The sequence below is a fragment of the Phoxinus phoxinus genome (assembly GCF_949152265.1).
Source record: "Phoxinus phoxinus genome assembly, chromosome: 10".
In the NCBI taxonomy this organism is placed as follows: Eukaryota; Metazoa; Chordata; class Actinopteri; order Cypriniformes; family Leuciscidae; genus Phoxinus; species Phoxinus phoxinus.
Genome location: NC_136885.1, coordinates 25924638 through 25944863, shown reverse-complemented (window position 1 = coordinate 25944863; position 20226 = coordinate 25924638).

Here is a 20226-nt window from a genome sequence, read left to right as displayed (position 1 = left end):
TAGATTATATAGGCCTAAGATCGTATCCTTATCCTGAGTATTTATGTTCAACTATGGTTCATCTAAGTAAAAAAAACAAAAAACAAAAAAACACTTGCACACTTCATTGTTATGTCTGCAGGTCTGCTGTTGGCAGGCATATCATACCAATCCAGACATTCAAAAGTACAAAATGTATTGCCTCAAGGTCTCTCACCATGTCTGCTCATTTAAATGCATTTAGCATGTGTGAGCCACATAAATGGGCCGCAATGACTGATGGTGAGATAACTGCAATTTAACTGAGCACAATACCAAGGAAAACTTATATTTCAACATTACATCATTGTGCTGGTATGTAATGTTGTTACAATGTTTTGACAGCCTTATAAAACCGTCAAACAATTGTCAAATATTGAGCAACACAAGTAAAAGAACCTGAGATGTTTTAAGAGCAAAGCTGCCTTTGCAGGAACATTTCACACAAAAATAAAAAAAGCTGTCATTATTTACTCACCCTCATGTATAACAGTAATTTGTTATACAAGTATAAAATAGTTAAAATAGTTAACAAGTATAAAACTTGTAAACTATGCTCCGAGTCTTCTGAAGTCACATGATAGATTTACAGTATGTGACAAACAAAAGTTTTTGAAAGTTATTCACTGTATCTTGAATTGACTTCTGCCCACCTCTCCTTGGCATGTTCATGAGCAAACAATTCATTTGTGTCAAATCTTTTCAATGAATCTGAATGATTCTTTCATGAATCGGACTGATTTAGTTTTTGAGTTACTGATGATTTGGTTGCAACAGTAAACCGTGCACTGAATGGAAAAGTTATCACAATAAAGGTGTGGTCAAAAGACAGTACAGCACAAAATATGAACCACTATTATGATACTTTTGTGATTTTTGTGAGTAAATTATTTAAAAAAAATTGTATTGCCATTTCTTTTGAACACACAAATAATAAATTACAAGTTCACAAGGTTTATGCCTCCAACAATGGTGACATTTGAAACAATGGCGGCCGCTGTAGCGTCCATCTCTCCCTTGAGCTCAGCCTCAATGTCTCTCCCACACGAAAAACAGGATGCCTTTACACATTCCATCCCAATTGCCACTGCATTAAGAGTGAGGAGAATGTCAGGAAAGGCACCTCAGAGGTAAATAAGAGGAAGCAAAATAAAGTAGACGGTGGTTGATAATGGAAAGCATAAAAACTGGCACGTTTTCTCTCCTTGGTCACAGATGCAGGCACGAACAATAGGAAGAAAATGTAAATGTTGTGTTCTTAATTGGCTGTTTTAATTCACTGCATCTCAGAGAAGCTTCTGCTTCTGACCTGGTTAATCTGGGCTTAACCATCAGATGTCAAAGTTGTCTGTATCCAAAAACTCTCTGATTATGAGACTATACTGAGATAACCATTATCAGGTTGATTATGTGTTTACGTAGTAGCGTGATATCAGTAATTGCTTATAGGCTATAGCCCTATGTGATTTTTATCTAATACTGCTGGGATCATTGCCCAGTTACATACCCAGAATGCCGATCTTGTGCCAGATTTGTTCAATATGACCAGTTTGATTCATGGGAAATGTATGAACTACTACATGACATAGATGTGCCTGAAGTTAGAGAAGAAATTAACAAAAAATTACCACAATTGTCACTTCAATTGAATTTCATCCCATATTTGAACTTGGGAAAAGTTGATGCATACTGACTTGGTATTGTAATCAATTTGTCCCTCATTTTTTTTACTTATTTCTCATTGCCTTTATATTCTTTTGTTTCAAGTATATGGTGTTGTTTATCCCTGTTTCAGTTATCCAGTTATTTCCTGGCATGTCTGAAGCATCCTTGGGTTTGTGAAAGGAAAGTACTATAGAAATAAAACATTTTATCAAATATTTTTAAATAGTTTTTTTTATTAAATTTGATAATGGATTGCACAAAATGTGTGTGTTTTAAGTATTGCCTCAAATTTAATTTCTCTTTCACTCTCTCAGTCCTCTCCTACAGTCAGTCCATAACAATAATAATAATAATAATACATCAATGTACACTATCGTTCAAATTTTGGTGTCGGTAAGATTTTTATGTTTTTATGCTCACCAAAATTCAATTTATTTAATCACAAATACAGTAAAACAAATTGTGAAATATTATTCTTATTTTTTTCAATGTTGTAAACAATTGTGCCGCTTAATATTTGTGGAGACTGTGAACAGCATCTTGTATATTTCGAACCAAAAATACTCTTTACATGCTTTATAAAAAGCATAGATTGCCATAAAGTAAATTGTCAGGGGCATTCAGATCATAGAAGAACTGATATGACCATTCAGTCACTAATTTCAGAACTTCAGAACTGTTCAGGAGAAATTTTATTGTCAGAGGTTTAGCATTTTTTTATTTTTTTTTAACACAGCCATACTGAACTCATATTTTAAAGTGATGCAACATTTTCATGGCAGTAAGTTTTCTTATTTTGCCAGTAATTTTAGCAGGAAAAAGGTTAATTTTAGACTCTGCTCACACCAGTCGCTTGTGCCTATGGTACAGTTTTGTCTAAGATCATTAGTCAGATCCCCGTTTGACAGTCCCTCTTGGGAAGCAGGAGCCAAGTTATCATTCCAAAGCATTTGGGACATTTGTCAAAGCCAGTGTTTATACTGTATACTGTGGCACTGGCCTCAATCAACCCCTTTCACTTTTCTCGCTCACGTGTGAGTCTCCACAACAGGAAGTTGCTATTTCCTTTATAAACCAAGCAAACAATTCTTCCTAATTACAGAGTTCACTTTCTGGTAAGTACCCTTCCATCAATTTGTGCTGTTTGGTGTCTGATGAAATATCTCTCTTTTTTATTAGCCCTGCAGTGCTTGAGGGTTTTAAGTAAATGAAATGAACCGACTCTCAATAAATCATTATTGCACCTCTATGCAAACATACCAGCAGGCTAATTTATCAGTAGCTGTCCAAAAGGTATAAAATTACGATTCTGTCATCCTTTACTCACCCTGTTGTTTTGAACCCATATGATTTTCTTCTGTTGAACACAAAAAGAGAAATGTTATGCTCCCTACCACATAGTTGAAGCATTTAGTGACCAGGGGCTGTCAAGCTCCACAACAGACCCCTGGTCACTGTATGTTTTCATGCTTTTTATTTCATGGTTTAATTTTTGTGTATATTTTCCTTAATAAAGACTTTAAGCATACATTTTTGTACATTTAGTTTTTGTCAGTGTAATAAAAACAGATTTTCTAGATTTGTTTTAAATAGATTGTACTTCAGTCAAGAAGTTATTTAACTACTATTATTTAACTGGGGCTCGTGTCCCAGTAAAGTGACGCCTTTGTGCTAAACAGTTTCAAGTAGGCCTATGTGCCTTTTAAAGATGCATGAAATAGTCAAGTCACATTACCTTTATTTATATAGCGCTTTTTACAATACAAATTGTATCAAAGTAGCTTTGCAGTGATAACATGGAAATAATACAACAAAGTGTTTCTAGAAGAAAATTGCGTCATCGTCCACCTTAAGTAAGGCAGATCAATAATATTGTTGAATATTAAATGTCTCCAACTTAGCAAGCCAAAAGCCAAGGTAACACAAATAGCAAACAATAAATAAAATTGCAGCCAATGTGAATTTGTTTTTAATGTTCCACCTCTCTGAAATTGGTTAAGTAATTTTTATAACAAACACACACAATCAACTAAGCAATCATTTGAATTATTGTATACTGGTGCAGTTGATATATTTGATCACTTAAGACCTAAGGAATCTGCCCCACAGGAAATTAGATATGGTTCTCATGATATATGAGGCTCAGACTCTGAAAGTTCAGATTGGTAACATCTTCAATAAATTACTCACATTATAAACCAGCGCTCCCTAGTGTATAATAATAGGTCATCAATATAATTTGACTGTATTCAGATAGGGTGTTCAAGACACATTGTTTATATTATATACCTTGTGTTTCGCAACTCTGTTCATAGCTAATTTTCTCTTAAAGGGGTGGTGCCCTTTTCTTTGATGGAGTTTTTTTGGTGGAGTCTTTGATGTCCCCAGAGTGTGTATGTGAAGTTTTAGCTCAAAATACCCCACAGATATTTTTATAGCATGTTAAAATTGTAAATTTCTGAGGGTGAGCAAAACCGCACCGTTTTGTGTCTCTTACGTAAAATGCAAATGAGCTGCTGCTCTCGGCACAGAGGGCGGAGCTTCAACAGCTTGCACTCACACAGACATGCACTGAAAATTTCAAAAAACTTTGAACCTTATATTTTAAGCCGAATTCAGACAATGATCTGACTCAGGAAGAAGTGACAACATGTAGAATGCAACAGGACATTTCTGAATGGTTTAGTTGATGAATTTATGTAGGTAGCTTATGTGTAGTTATCTTTTAGTCATTGATTAGCATATTCTGTCTTGATAATCTATAAATCGTGTTGGGGGGGCAAATATCTCCCTTTGCTTTGAACTTTGAGCATTGTAACTTTACAGATGCTGTTTATGCTCAAACAGCAGCATTACACGCTAAGTGATTGAACTAAGTGAAATCATAATCAACCACCCTTAACAGCACAAACAATATAAATTCACTTCCTTCAGTCATTCATTGCAGTGAGGGATGCATAAGAAACAGAGTATGTGTTAGAACTCTAAATAAAAACTGTGAGAACACAAATAATTCTCCTCCTGATTAATTACAGATTACTAACATCTGGACTATGGAGTCCAGAACTAAAATAAACAGGATTAATTTAACCTTTATGCCTCATTATATATTTGACGACGTTGAGTGCATTAAGGGACAAAAATGTCCACTCTAAACACTACCATAAAACAATTATATATTTACATTTTTTTCCACTTTCACTGAGTTAAATATTTTAACCAACATCAGTCCTGAAAATAACTACCAAATATTTATTTAATTTTCAGAATTTTAACCCCTTAAATGCCATTTGTTTACATGATGCCACTGTTTTTATCGATGGAGAAAACATAAAAAAATGAAAAACAATTGTGTACTACATGCTAGGTGGATTTCTTGGGAGGGAATTATCACAGCCTGCATATGTCCATGATTAGCAGCAACATTGATTTTTACTCATTTTTATTTTTTGTGTTATGTCAGATTTTAAAAAAAAAATCACACTTAGCGCGTTAAGGACCAAAAATGGTCACATATTAAACACTGCCTAAAATATTATATATTATTATTATTTTCCACTTTTACTGAGTTAAATCTTTTAACCAGCATCAGTCCTCATCATAACTACCAAATATTTATTTAATTTCAGGATTTTAACCCTTTAAATTCCAGTTTTGGTGACTATACCATCAATTTGTATAAGAGGAAAAAACACTAAAACGTAATTATTTTCCATATACTAAATGCAAAGAGAAAACTTTAGCTTTGGATTAGCACAGTCTTGAATATGTCAAAGATTAGCTGCAACATTATTTCTGGTGCATTTAAAGGTTTTGTGTTATGTCAGATTTAAAAAAAAAATCACACTTAGTGCGTTAAATACCAAAAATGGTCACATATTAAACACTGCCTAAAATATTCTATATTATTATTATTTTCCACTTTTACTAAGTTAAATATTTTAACCAGCATCAGTCCTCATCATAACTACCAAATATTTATTTAATATCAGGATTTTAACCCTTTAAATTCCAGTTTTGGTGATGATACCATCAATTTGTATAAGAGGAAAAAACACTAAAATGTAATTATTTTCCATATACTAAATGCAAAGTGAAAACCTTGGCTTTGTATTATCACAGTCTTGAATATGTCAAAGATTAGCAGCAAAATTATTTTTGGTGCATTTTTATTTTTTGTGCTGTGTCAGATTTTTAAAAAAAATCACACATAGCGCGTTAAGGACAAATTTGATCCTATTTAAACCCATTAAAATATAAATTTTTGAACCCACTGTCATAATATCATAAAATCATAATTTCTATTCAAATACCCTGTCATTACCAAGCCTTGGGGTAAAATATTTACTTTTTACTGTTTTCCACCAGTTGGTACCATTTTTCATACAATTGACATACTGCAAACATCTGCAGTATTGCAAACATTTTCCTGATTTCTACTAGGTGACTATAACCTGTGCCTGTCTCCCTACACATCAAAAATTGCTTGGTGACGTGGAAACATCACTTGTGACCCAGATCTTGATTCCATATTTTGCTGGTTTGCTGGGCATATGCGGAACCCGACCAGCTGCTCGTCTACACAGACGTCCACCCCGGGGTTGAAGAGAAGGGGGAGGCGGTACAGCCACTTATCCCAGATCGGCCTGAACGCCGCCAGCTTGTCATCCCGGTAACGTCCAGGTCGGGTCAGCCTGTTGTCAAATCTTACATTTGAACTGAACTTCTGGAAATTGCGGTGAGGCATGGTGGCCCTGAAGATGGGCCGGCCTGTGTGGTCATCCCACAGGCTCCGGGTGGACTCATTTCTGGACTTGTAGACTCCAGCCAGAATTAGCACCCCAAGATAAGCCTCGACTTCTGTTGCATCCACATTAATCCAATCTGTCTCGGACCGTCTCCCCTGGAGATTTGTTCTGTCCACAATTAACTTTACCATCTCCTCCGTGAACAGTAGCTGAAATGCAGACCTAGGGTCCACGATGCGAGCTGTTGCGTATTGTGTCGGTCCGGGTCGCAGTACCTTAGCTGGCACGTAGCGGAGCGTCTTGGCGTTAGTGGGTGACCAAGTCCATTTTTTGATGTCCACATAGGATCGGCAGTCTCCTCTGTGTCATCCAGTTCATCACTCTGAGTTGAGTCAGATGAGGAGTTAGAATCCGAATTCAGCTGAAACTCCACAGCATCATCTGAGGCGCTCTCCGTTACACTGCCATCAGACTCCGGCTCGCTGTCTGTTAGTTCAGTAAGGTAGTCGATTGCTTCGGTGGTCGTGTAGGTTTTCTTCATCTTGTCGAGTGTGAAATGGCCGCACCAAAGAGGTGCACAGCTTTATAACTTTTGCATCAACCGCACTTGTATAAACACTGATTTCTCAACTATTCTAATCCAAAACAAAGGCAGACTTTGTTTTGGATCCCTCGCAGCTACATCTTTGTGTTGCCGCAAGATGCAAGGTGTTATTATTGTCTAAGGACTGACTGCATGGCTGTGTTTGTGCCTCTACGTAGGTGAGAAATTATAAATTAACTTTGAAACATAGACTGCAAAAAAAAAACAAAGCTTTGTCAAAGGTTCATGTATGTGCGTAAAATACGCATGAATCAAACCGAAAGAAAACAACGCATCGAGAAGCGATTTCTCTTGTAAATGCACACACACACACACGCCTACACACACATCCTACACCACCGACACACGCACAAACACACACACACAGAGAAAGGGAGAGATAGAGAGAGTATAGACATAAGGGGTAAAATATAACCTTCAGGATATTATGATTTTTGTCACTCGCCTAAACACCATGTATTATATTTAGGCCCTACACACACACAAACACACACACTTTTGTCAACGCAGACACACATTGCTCTCCGACATCCACACATACTCAGAAACATAATTTTAGATCATTGAGCCATTAAAATGCTTCATAACACCTTCAATAGTGCCCCTAGTGGAAACCAGGAAAATAACGTGCATTTCCCCCCATAGGGAATACCTATGTAGTGACGTCATCTGGTGGAATACACTATATAATGCAAATATAATGCTTTTGCTTCAAAATGAAAGGATGTTTCAACATAAGTCATGATTCATGTATTAATAACGGCCCCGGCTTTAAACTACGTTTTAATGGGTTTCAATGGGCCATTTTTGGTCATTATGGTGCTAGGTGTTCCTATTTGATCTACACAGTGTGTGTTATACATATTATGCAACATGGGATCATTTTTTTAAAATGTATCCAAAAAGTCACAATTTTGCCAAATTACATACCATTTGCATTTAAACAGCAAAAATGGTCAAAGAAATTAAACTGAAAATGACCAAAAATGTCCTAATGAAGCATAAAGGTTAAACCAACTGTGCTAATCTTTATTAGCATGACCATAAAACATGGAATAAACCAAGAAAAGCATAAAATTGTGTGGAACTAAGAAGCAAATCCAAGGAAAACAATGGCAGCAGAAAAAAGATTGCAGTCAAAAAACTTTACAAAACAAGAGAAAAATATTTTAGAGAAAAAAAAAAAAAGAAAAAAAAAAGCACACATCAGCTGTGGAACCTACGAAGCCCCTAAAGGTATATGGTGAAGAAAAAAAAATATGATATAGAAGAGAAAAAAATGCTTTTGTGTTCTCTCGCAAATGGTTTTGTTCCCCCAATAAACTTTGCATTCACTCGCAAAGAACACAAAAGTTTTGCGAGCGAATGCAAAGTTTCCTACTCAACCAACTCTTAATTGTTTTCCACTTGTGAATAATTTTCCTTACTGTAGAAAAACGGACTTCAAGTTGTTTGGTAATGGCCGAATTGTCATCAGTTGTGTTCTGTTTAGTTTGTTTTCAATGGACTTGTCTGCCTGTCATCATGTCACGCGTCGTCTTCACTGTCATTATCAGTTCATCTGTTTCACCTGTGTTTAGTTAATCATCATCATCATCATCATCATCTGTATCACATGTGTTCTATTAATTAGTGGCACCTGTGCTTGTATTTAAAGGGATACCGTGAGTCTGCCCGGTATTTTGATGTCGCCCAAAATGTCCAGGATTCGGCTTTTGCGTTCTACAGTCGCCATTCATCATGTTTACTGTGACGAGCAGGAACGAGACTTACGGCCGCGGGAGAACGATGCGAGCCCGGTGGCGTGATTACTGATGAGCGGCGCCTGTGAGACGCATCGGTCTCGTATCTCTCACGGAGGAGCGGGAATTTTCTTAGCAATGTTAAAACGCACATCAACCGATCACTTGTTTAGCGTTCATGTAAACACTACATTCAGATTCACCAATCGGAATGAATTCAGTTAGATTGAAACAAAAGGTGTGCATGTAAACAATGAATGGCAACTGCAGAAAGCAAAAGCCGAATCCCGGACATTTTGGACGATCTCGACGGCCGGCCATGTCCGGGAAAAAGAGGATGGTAACCCCTACTACTCAGCTTTCTCCACAGAATAAGAAACTGTTAGCTTAGCTTGATAAAATATGGCTGACACTATATGTACATTCTGTGAGTGAGATCCCTCCCTCTATGGGCGGGTTGAAAACATGCGGAACAGCGCATTCTACTGGATAAATGATGAGCTAGTGTTTGTAGCCTTACCCGTATTCAAAGAAATTGGACTTCCTGCTTTTTATGACGCAAAATGACGATTTTTGCGTCATAAAAAGCAGGAAGTGGAACACTTAAATCCTTATTTCTCCCATCTCATGGGAAAATAAGGGAAAAAAACAATGACCATTCGAAAATGTGACTGGGTTTCTAAAGATACAAAGTCTAATGCAAATGGGTGAAGTGTTCCTTTAAGTTCCATCTGTTCAGTGGTTGTTTTTCCGATCGCTGTCTTATTTAATGTGTGTTGCTACCTGTTCTGCGTTTAATTACTAATAAACCTTCGTTGTGGAAATATATCCTCGTCTCCCTTCCTGAAACCCACCGTGACAGAAGATCGGACCAGCCTGTATGGACGACAGGGCTATATTTGTTGCCATAGCTCAAGAGAGCACAATTTTTTGTGAAGAACTTTGTTCGTCGAGCCGTCACTAGCCCCCTCGACAATGAAACCCTCAAACTGCTTTTCTGGATTGGGGCCTATTTCCACCAGGCCATCGACTTCCCAAACACCGATGGACTAAGCTGGAGGGAAGCCATCGCCAGGTGTTTGGTGAGCGTCGCGTCCCGATCCAGAGAACAACCACCATCACCAGCAGTCGCCGAAATCACCCTTCCAGAGTCTCGTCCCGTCGAGACCACCCTTCAAGAGCTTCACATCAGTCCTGCTGAGCCTGAGCTTCATGCAAGAAAGCCTCTGCAACCTAATTCCATAGGGAACAACCATACCTGCCATCCGTTGTCTTTGCACTCCTGGATTAAAGGCTGTTATTTCAAGGCCTTCCTCTCATGAGCCTCCTCACAGCCCTCCTCCCATGGCACGGTCAGCTCGTTTGGGTGATTTTACAGTCTTTGGCTGACCACAGGACGATGTCTGGGCGAAGAGCTGTGTGGACCACTTCCAGGAACTGCAGGCTCCTTCCGACGTCGACTCTCATTTCCCAAGAGCTTGTGGCTTGCAGCAGTTTGTATTTTGCTGATGCCCTGGTTGTGAAGGGCCTGGCTCCCTCCTTGATGAAGGTGATAGTTTTTCTCTCATCTGTGCCAACTGGGGACAAGAGCACCTTGTCGTGGCGCTACATATAGCGACCCTGGGTTAAAGATGTTTTGCACCCTGACAATATGTGTGCCAGTGTCCCCTTTTGAATACAGAACTTGCAGTACGGGTTGCCCCTCAACCGCCTTGTGTGCAAATGAGACGGTGAATGAAGAGTGTCATACATGGAGCACAGCAGGAAGGAGATGCGTTAGGGCTCCAGTCTCCACAACTCTGCCCATGTGCCCATCTTATGCTTGGGAAGATTCCATTTTGTCCATGCTCCTTGGGATGCTTGTTCCACTGCTCTGAACAAATGCCTCTGTTCCTCTTGAGCTCGGATTTCTGACTGGACATTGCCTCGCTTGATCGTTGTGCTTTCCTTCCCAAACTGTTGGAAATGTGTCGACCCCAGAGCCTTCTGCCTGTTCAATGGCTGAATTGACTGCCCATTGGATCAGAACATTCAGAATATTTATCCAGTTCCATCTGGTTGGAAGTTGAAGACATCACGGCGGTATGGAGACGAGTTTGTTGAAGATCAGTACCGATGGCTGTCGTGAATTTCGTTACTGGTGGCTGTGTTTAACCAATTGGTTGGGTGTGTTCATTTGAAAGCCTCCATGATACATTTCTATGTCAAATGCATACAAGTGTGTTTAGTGTTTTGCAAATCACTGTGTGTAATCTTCAGCAAAAAGTGAAGCTGATAATGTGCTTACAGTTGTGCAAATCTAGGCCGGTGTTTTGCTCCCTGAGTGTAAGGTTTTGCTAATTGTGGGAAAGTTTTAATTTTAGTGTGTAAGCAATTGAAAAAAAATATATATTTTATATTTACTTTATTTTTTGGGATTTGTTGAACTACCAGTTTACTTTTTTGCAACACGTTATGTTCATCACCCTTTGTAAAACAGTTCTGTGGAGAAGCAGGATAGCGTGATAGCATTTTGTGTAACTGTATACATGTTTGTAAATGCTATACATTATCCAAAAGATTTTTGTCTCCACTGACCCCTGTTTTCATAGATCTGAGCAAAGTGTGTACACCGTTATCAGAGCAGAACCAGTAGCCTGGATGACTTTACAATACCCATATAAGCAATTAGCAAACTGCAATGCAGCTTCTAAAGGCTATGTAGCACGAGAGGCACCAGCTAGTGAAAAACAGCATGTGGTCATTTCCATGGTTGATTTTTAGTGGAGAAAATAATGTTAACATTATCGCCCATTGTTCTAGTCTGAAATATTAAACAAACAGAGGATCATCATTTCGAAGTTCTATGGAACATGTTTGATGGGTTGAGTTTTTCAACTCTTGCCAGGAATGGCTGAGGATGTGCACCAACCCCGGCCCTTCCAGCTTTGGTGGTTCATTGATGGATGTCATGCTCACTTCTACAATGTTCTCCTTGGAATTTTGTGTCAAGTTTGTATTCTATGTGTTACTTGGATGTCTTTGACTTTCTGAAATATCACTTCAGCCTCCACAGGTGGAAAACAGTAATTTTGTCTTAGAATATGTCAAGCTTTTAAAAGAAGCTCTACATTAATATAGATTATCTGCCATATTTCACATTTCACCTTTTTCAATATGCAGAACACCTTGTTTTGCTAATCATTATCGTTTGAAACCATTGTTATTGCCTCAGTCATATAAGGCGTTGTCAGCTGTTAGAAGATGAACTTTGATTTATTATGTTGGGTAACTGTGAATTATAAAATTATCATGCATGACTTTGCAAAAAAGATTGAACATATAAGTGTCTATATTACCAAATTAAGTTATGTCAGGACTATCATCGAATACGACTGACAATTAGCATACAGTTTGGAATGGCGGTATGGTTCTGTTCTGGGCAAGAACTCCCTGCACATCCATACAGCCTAGCATGGAGAAGGGAGCAGGGAGCAGGGAGAGCAGCAAGGGGGGTTCCCTTAGGGTAAACAGAACAGAACCAACATGAATGTATTGCAGATATCACTAGGCTGACTGAATCCTAGATCCTGACTGACGAGAGGAGGAGCTGGGGATGGAGGAGAGTAATTAGGAGAGAATATACAGCTTATACAGTATATGTATACAGTGATAGGCGTCATATTTCTATAGGTAGACGTGGATCAGCTGAGAGTCAGCTGATGCGGGCTTGACTAACGTGACCTGCCAGAACTGACACTAAGCTTGATTTACAGTATGCAAAATATGTCGATTTTATGTAAAATTTTCCTCACTGATGATAGGACCTCACTGATGTGGATCTAGATAAGCAGTTGAGGGCATTTGACAAATTCAAATGCTAAAATCATAATGATCTTCCTCAATTAATGTCACCTCTGTGCTGGGTTTTAGTTTTGAGTTGTGTTCTTGTTTGATTAGCATGGTTTCCAGTTCAGTTTTCTGACTTAGTTTATCTGTTGCCATGGTTTTTGATTTGTCCTCATGTGTTTCACAAGTGTCAGGTGAATTATCCTGTGTATCCCCAGTGTTTCCCTGTGTATAACCCTCATTTACATTCTGACGGCTGAATTGTTTGCAGACTGGTGCTGGTTAAGCCTGATAGCCTCGTGACCAGTTCACTGACATCTACCACTGTTGACCTTTCTAGCACTGTTGGCCCTTGGACTTTTCCTGATCCTGTCTCCACTTCACTTACTGTCTACATACTGTCCTATTATGATGAAAGACAAAAATGCAAAAAACAAATCTTTAAACCTTTGCTGTTTAAGCTCCAACTACACACAGAATATAATCAGTATCTTTTAAGCCACTACATCAACAACTCTCATCATAGGGGTGGGGGAACGGATTTCGACAGCCATCAGATTCTGTTCCCCCTATGTTTCTTACACAATGAGGTTATAACATTTATCAAATTGAAGCTTATTATTAATTCCAATAGCCTAGTAGTCAGTGCACTGACATACATTTTTTCTTAGCTTAAGGAAAAAAACAAAAGGCAAAAAAATATTCTTTAAACTGATGCAAGTTAAGCTCCATCCTCACAAAAAATAGAGTCTGCATTTTTTTAAGCCATTACATCAACACCTCTCATAATGGGAGCTGGTGAACGGATTCCGACAGCTGTTTTTATTGCTATCAGATTCTGTTCCCCCCATATTTCTGACACACTGAGGTTCTAATATTTATCAGTATGCTGTTTAAGCTCCATCCACACATAGAATAGAATAAGCATCTTTTAAGCCAATACGTCAACATCTCTGATCATTGGGGTGGGGAAACGGATTTCGACACAGCTGAACTATTTGCCGTCGGATTCTGTTCCCCCTATGTTTCTTACAAAATTAGCTTCTAATATTTGTTAAAATTATGTTTATCATTAACCCTATTAGCTTAGTGGTCAGTGCAATGACATTCATTGTTTTTGAGCTTTGGGCGACCCGAGTTCAAGTCCTGGGTCGACAAACTATCTTGATCCTATACTGTCCTATTATAACAAAAGGCTAAAAAAAAAACAGCTGTCGGAATCCGTTCCCCCACTCCCATTATGAAAGGTGTTGATGCAGTGGCTTAAAAAATGCATATTTTATTTTGTGTGGGGATGGAGCTTACCTGGCACCAGTGTAAAATAAATATATTTTAGAGTTTTTGCCATTTATTGTGATAGGAAAATATGAGATCAAAAAAAGTCATCGAGCCGGGACTTTAACTTGTTTCACCTAAAAATCATCAGCTCTCAAAGTCAGTGCATTGACCACTAGGCTGTGGAGGCCTAAATATTTTCAGCACTTTGATAGATATTAGAAGATTCTCCTCGTGTAAGAAATACAGGGGGAACGGATTCCGACGGCTGTTTTTTTGCCGTCGGATTCTGTTCCCCCTGTAAAAAAAACAGCTGTCGGAATCCGTTCCCCCACTCCCATTATGAGAGATGTTGATGTAGTGGCCTATAAAAAGCTTATTTTATTTTGTGTGGGATGGAGCTTACTTGGCACCAGTGTAAAATAAATATATTTTAGAGTTTTTGCCATTTATTGTGATAGAAAAAATATGGGATCAAAAAAAGTCAGCGAGCCGGGACTTGAACTTGTTTCACCTAAAAATCATCAGCTCTCAAAGTCAGTGCATTGACCACTAGGCTGTCGAGGCCTAATAATGTTCAGCACTTTGATAGATATTAGAAGATTCTCCTCGTGTAAGAAATACAGGGGGAAAGGATTCCGACGGCTGTTTTTTTGCCGTCGGATTCTGTTCCCCCTGTAAAAAAAACAGCTGTCGGAATCCGTTCCCCCACTCCCATTATGAGAGATGTTGATGTAGTGGCCTAATAAAAGCTTAATTTATTTTGTGTGGGGATGGAGCTTACCTGGCACCAGTGTAAAATAAATATATTTTAGAGTTTTTGCCTTTTATTGTGATAGGAAAATATGGGATCAAAAAAAGTCAGCGAGCCGGGACTTGAACTTGTTTCACCTAAAAATCATCAGCTCTCAAAATAAGTGCATTGACCACTAGGCTGTGGAGGCCTAGTAATTTTCAGCACTTTGATAGATATTAAAAGATCTTCCTTGTGTAAGAAATACAGGGGGAACGGATTCCGACGGCTGTTTTTTTGCCGTCGGATTCTGTTCCCCCTGTAAAAAAAACAGCTGTCGGAATCCGTTCCCCCACTCCCATTATGAGAGATGTTGATGTAGTGGCCTATAAAAAGCTTATTTTATTTTGTGTGGGATGGAGCTTACTTGGCACCAGTGTAAAATAAATATATTTTAGAGTTTTTGCCATTTATTGTGATAGAAAAAATATGGGATCAAAAAAAGTCAGCGAGCCGGGACTTGAACTTGTTTCACCTAAAAATCATCAGCTCTCAAAGTCAGTGCATTGACCACTAGGCTGTCGAGGCCTAATAATGTTCAGCACTTTGATAGATATTAGAAGATTCTCCTCGTGTAAGAAATACAGGGGGAAAGGATTCCGACGGCTGTTTTTTTGCCGTCGGATTCTGTTCCCCCTGTAAAAAAAACAGCTGTCGGAATACGTTCCCCCACTCCCATTATGATAGATGTTGATGTAGTGGCCTAAAAAAAGCTTATTTTAATTTGTGTGGGGATGGAGCTTACCTGGCACCAGTGTAAAATAAATATATTTTAGAGTTTTTGCCTTTTATTGTGATAGGAAAATATGGGATCAAAAAAAGTCATCGAGCCGGGACTTGAACTTGTTTCACCTAAAAATCATCAGCTCTCAAAGGTAGTGCATTGACCACTAGGCTGTGGAGGCCTAAATATTTTCAGCACTTTGATAGATATTAGAAGATTCTCCTCGTGTAAGAAATACAGGGGGAACGGATTCCGACGGCTGTTTTTTTGCCGTCGGATTCTGTTCCCCCTGTAAAAAAAACAGCTGTCGGAATCCGTTCCCCCACTCCCATTATGAGAGATGTTGATGTAGTGGCCTAAAAAAAGCTTATTTTATTTTGTGTAGGATGGAGCTTACCTGGCACCAGTGTAAAATAAATATATTTTAGAGTTTTTCCATTTATTGTGATAGGACAATATGGGATCAACAAAAGTCAGCGAGCCGGGACTTGAACTTGTTTCACCTAAAAATCATCAGCTCTCAAAGTCAGTGCATTGACCACTAGGCTGTGGAGGCCTAAATATTTTCAGCACTTTGATAGATATTAGAAGATTCTCCTCGTGTAAGAAATACAGGGGGAACGGATTCCGACGGCTGTTTTTTTGCCGTCGGATTCTGTCCCCCCTGTAAAAAAAAACAGCTGTCGGAATCCGTTCCCCCACTCCCATTATGAGAGATGTTGATGTAGTGGCCTATAAAAAGCTTATTTTATTTTGTGTGGGATGGAGCTTACTTGGCACCAGTGTATAATAAATATATTTTAGAGTTTTTGCCATTTATTGTGATAGAAAAAATATGGGATCAAAAAAAGTCAGCGAGCCGGGACTTGAACTTGTTTCACCTAAAAATCATCAGCTCTCAAAGTCAGTGCATTGACCACTAGGCTGTGGAGGCCTATTAATTTTCAGCACTTTGATAGATATTAAAAGATCTTCCTTGTGTAAGAAATACAGGGGGAACGGATTCCGACGGCTGTTTTTTTGCCGTCGGATTCCGTTCCCCCTGTAAAAAAAACAGCTGTCGGAATCTGTTCCCTCACTCCCATTATGAGAGATGTTGATGTAGTGGCCTATAAAAAGCTTAATTTATTTTGTGTGGGATGGAGCTTACTTGGCACCAGTGTAAAATAAATATATTTTAGAGTTTTTGCCATTTATTGTAATAGGAAAATATGGGATCAAAAAAATTCATTGTGCCGGGACTTGAACTTGTTTCACCTAAAAATCATCAGCTCTCAAAGTCAGTGCATTGACCACTAGGCTGTGGAGGCCTAAATATTTTCAGCACTTTGATAGATATTAGAAGATTCTCCTCGTGTAAGAAATACAGGGGGAACGGATTCCGACGGCTGTTTTTTTGCCGTCGAATTCTGTTCCCCCTGTAAAAAAAACAGCTGTCGGAATCCGTTCCCCCACTCCCATTAGGAGAGGTGTTGATGCAGTGGCTTAAAAAAAGCTTATTTTATTTTGTGTGGGATGGAGCTTACCTGGCACCAGTGTAAAATAAATATATTTTAGAGTTTTTGCCATTTATTGTGATAGGAAAATATGGGATCAAAAAAAGTCAGTGAGCCGGGACTTGAACTTGTTTCACCTAAAAATCATCAACTCTCAAAGTCAGTGCATTGACCACTAGGCTGTGGAGGCCTAAAAAATTTCAGCACTTTAATAGATATTAAAAGATTCTCCTCGTGTAAGAAATACAGGGGGAACGGATTCCGACGGCTGTTTTTTTGCCGTCGGATTCTGTTCCCCCTGTAAAAAAAACAGCTGTTGGAATCCGTTCCCCCACTCCCATTATGAGAGATGTTGATGTAGTGGCCTAAAAAAAGCTTATTTTATTTTGTGTGGGATGGAGCTTACTTGGCACCAGTGTAAAATAAATATATTTTAGAGTTTTTGCCATTTATTGTGATAGGAAAATATGGGATCAAAAAAAGTCAGTGAGCCGGGACTTGAACTTGTTTCACCTAAAAATCATCAGCTCTCAAAGTCAGTGCATTGAGCACTAGGCTGTGGAGGCCTATTAATTTTCAGCACTTTGATAGATATTAAAAGATCTTCCTTGTGTAAGAAATACAGGGGGAACGGATTCCGACGGCTGTTTTTTTGCCGTCGGATTCTGTTCCCCCTGTAAAAAAAACAGCTGTCGGAATCCGTTCCCCCACTCCCATTATGAGAGATGTTGATGTAGTGGCCTAATAAAAGCTTAATTTATTTTGTGTGGGGATGGAGCTTATCTGGCACCAGTGTAAAATAAATATATTTTAGAGTTTTTGCCTTTTAGGAAAATATAGGATCAAAAAAAGTCAGCGAGCCGGGACTTGAACTTGTTTCACCTAAAAATCATCAGCTTTCAAAGTCAGTGCATTGACCACTAGGCTGTGGAGACCTAAAGATTTTCATCACTTTGATAGATATTAGAAGATTCTCCTCGTGTAAGAAATACAGGGGGAACGGATTCCGACGGCTGTTTTTTTGCCGTCGGATTCTGTTCCCCCTGTAAAAAAAACAGCTGTCGGAATACGTTCCCCCACTCCCATTATGATAGATGTTGATGTAGTGGCCTAAAAAAAAGCTTATTTTAATTTGTGTGGGGATGGAGCTTACCTGGCACCAGTGTAAAATAAATATATTTTAGAGTTTTTGCCTTTTATTGTGATAGGAAAATATGGGATCAAAAAAAGTCAGCGAGCCGGGACTTGAACTTGTTTCACCTAAAAATCATCAGCTCTCAAAGTCAGTGCACTGACCACTAGGCTGTGGGGGACTATTAATTAACAGCACTTTGATAGATATTAGAATATCCTCATTGTGTAAGAAATACAGGGGGAAAAGAATCCGACGGCAAAAAATCATATGTCGGAATCCGTTCCCATTATGAGAGGTGTTGATGTAGTGGCTTGAATAAAGGTTGATATTATTTAGTTTGTGGATGGAGGTTAACTGTCATCGTTTACACTTAAGCATTTGGCAGATTTTTGATCCAGAGCGACGTAGTTTGAATTTCATGGTACACATTTTGTATTCTTCTCAGTTTCTGCTTTCCCTGGGAATCGAACCTATGACCTTGGCATTGCAAGGACAAATGCTCTACTGTTTGAGCTAGAGGAAAGCTCTTGAAATAAGTGCATCAGGTTAAGGAATAATTTTATGGAGTTTTTGCTGTTTATTATGATAGCAGAGTACAGGATCAAGAAAAATCACAAACTGGGACTTGAACTCGGGTCCCCCAAAGCCCTACACTTCTTAACACCAGTGCACTGACCACTAGGCTATAGGGGTCAATGTATCAGGAACAGGTTAATAAATATTAGAACCTCATTGTGTATGAAATACAGGGGGAACAGAATCCGACGGCAAAAAAACAGCTGTCGGAATCCGTTCCCCCACTCCAACTATGATAGGTGTTGGTGTAGTGGCTTAAAACAATGCTGATTATATTTTTTTGTGTGGGGATGGAGCTTACTTGGCACCAGTGTAAAATAAATATATTTTAGAGTTTTTGCCATTTATTGTGATAGGAAAATATGGGATCAAAAAAAGTCAGCGAGCCGGGACTTGAACTTGTTTCACCTAAAAATCAACAGAACTCAAAGTCAGTGCATTGACCACTAGGCTGTGGAGGCCTAAAGATTTTCATCACTTTGATAGATATTAGAAGATTCTCCTCGTGTAAGAAATACAGGGGGAACGGATTCCGACGGCTGTTTATTTGCCGTCGGATTCTGTTCCCCCTGTAAAAAAAACAGCTGTCGGAATCCGTTCCCCCACTCCCATTATGAGAGATGTTGATGTAGTGGCCTAAAAAAAGCTTAATTTTTTTTTGTGTGGGGATGGAGCTTACCTGGCACCAGTGTAAAATAAATATATTTTAGAGTTTTTGCCTTTTATTGTGATAGGAAAATATGGGATCAAAAAAAGTCAGCGAGCCGGGACTTGAACTTGTTTCACCTAAAAATCATCAGCTCTCAAAGTCAGTGCATTGACCACTAGGCTGTGGAGGCCTAGTAATTTTCAGCACTTTGATAGATATTAAAAGATCTTCCTTGTGTAAGAAATACAGGGGGAACGGATTCCGACGGCTGTTTTTTTGCCGTCGGATTCTGTTCCCCCTGTAAAAAAAACAGCTGTCGGAATCCGTTCCCCCACTCCCATTATGAGAGATGTTGATGTAGTGGCCTATAAAAAGCTTATTTTATTTTGTGTGGGATGGAGCTTACTTGGCACCAGTGTATAATAAATACATTTTAGAGTTTTTGCCATTTATTGTGATAGAAAAAATATGGGATCAAAAAAAGTCATTGAGCCGGGACTTGAACTTGTTTCACCTAAAAATCATCAGCTCTCAAAGTCAGTGCATTGACCACTAGGCTGTGGAGGGCAAAACATTTTCAGCACTTTGATAGATATTAAAAGATCTTCCTTGTGTAAGAAATACAGGGGGAACGGATTCCGACGGCTGTTTTTTTGCCGTCGGATTCTGTTCCCCCTGTAAAAAAAACAGCTGTCGGAATCCGTTCCCCCACTCCCATTATGAGAGATGTTGATGTAGTGGCCTAATAAAAGCTTAATTTATTTTGTGTGGGGATGGAGCTTACCTGGCACCAGTGTAAAATAAATATATTTTAGAGTTTTTGCCTTTTATTGTGATAGGAAAATATGGGATCAAAAAAAGTCAGCGAGCCGGGACTTGAACTTGTTTCACCTAAAAAGCATCAGCTCTCAAAGTCAGTGCATTGACCACTAGGCTGTGGAGGCCTAGTAATTTTCAGCACTTTGATAGATAT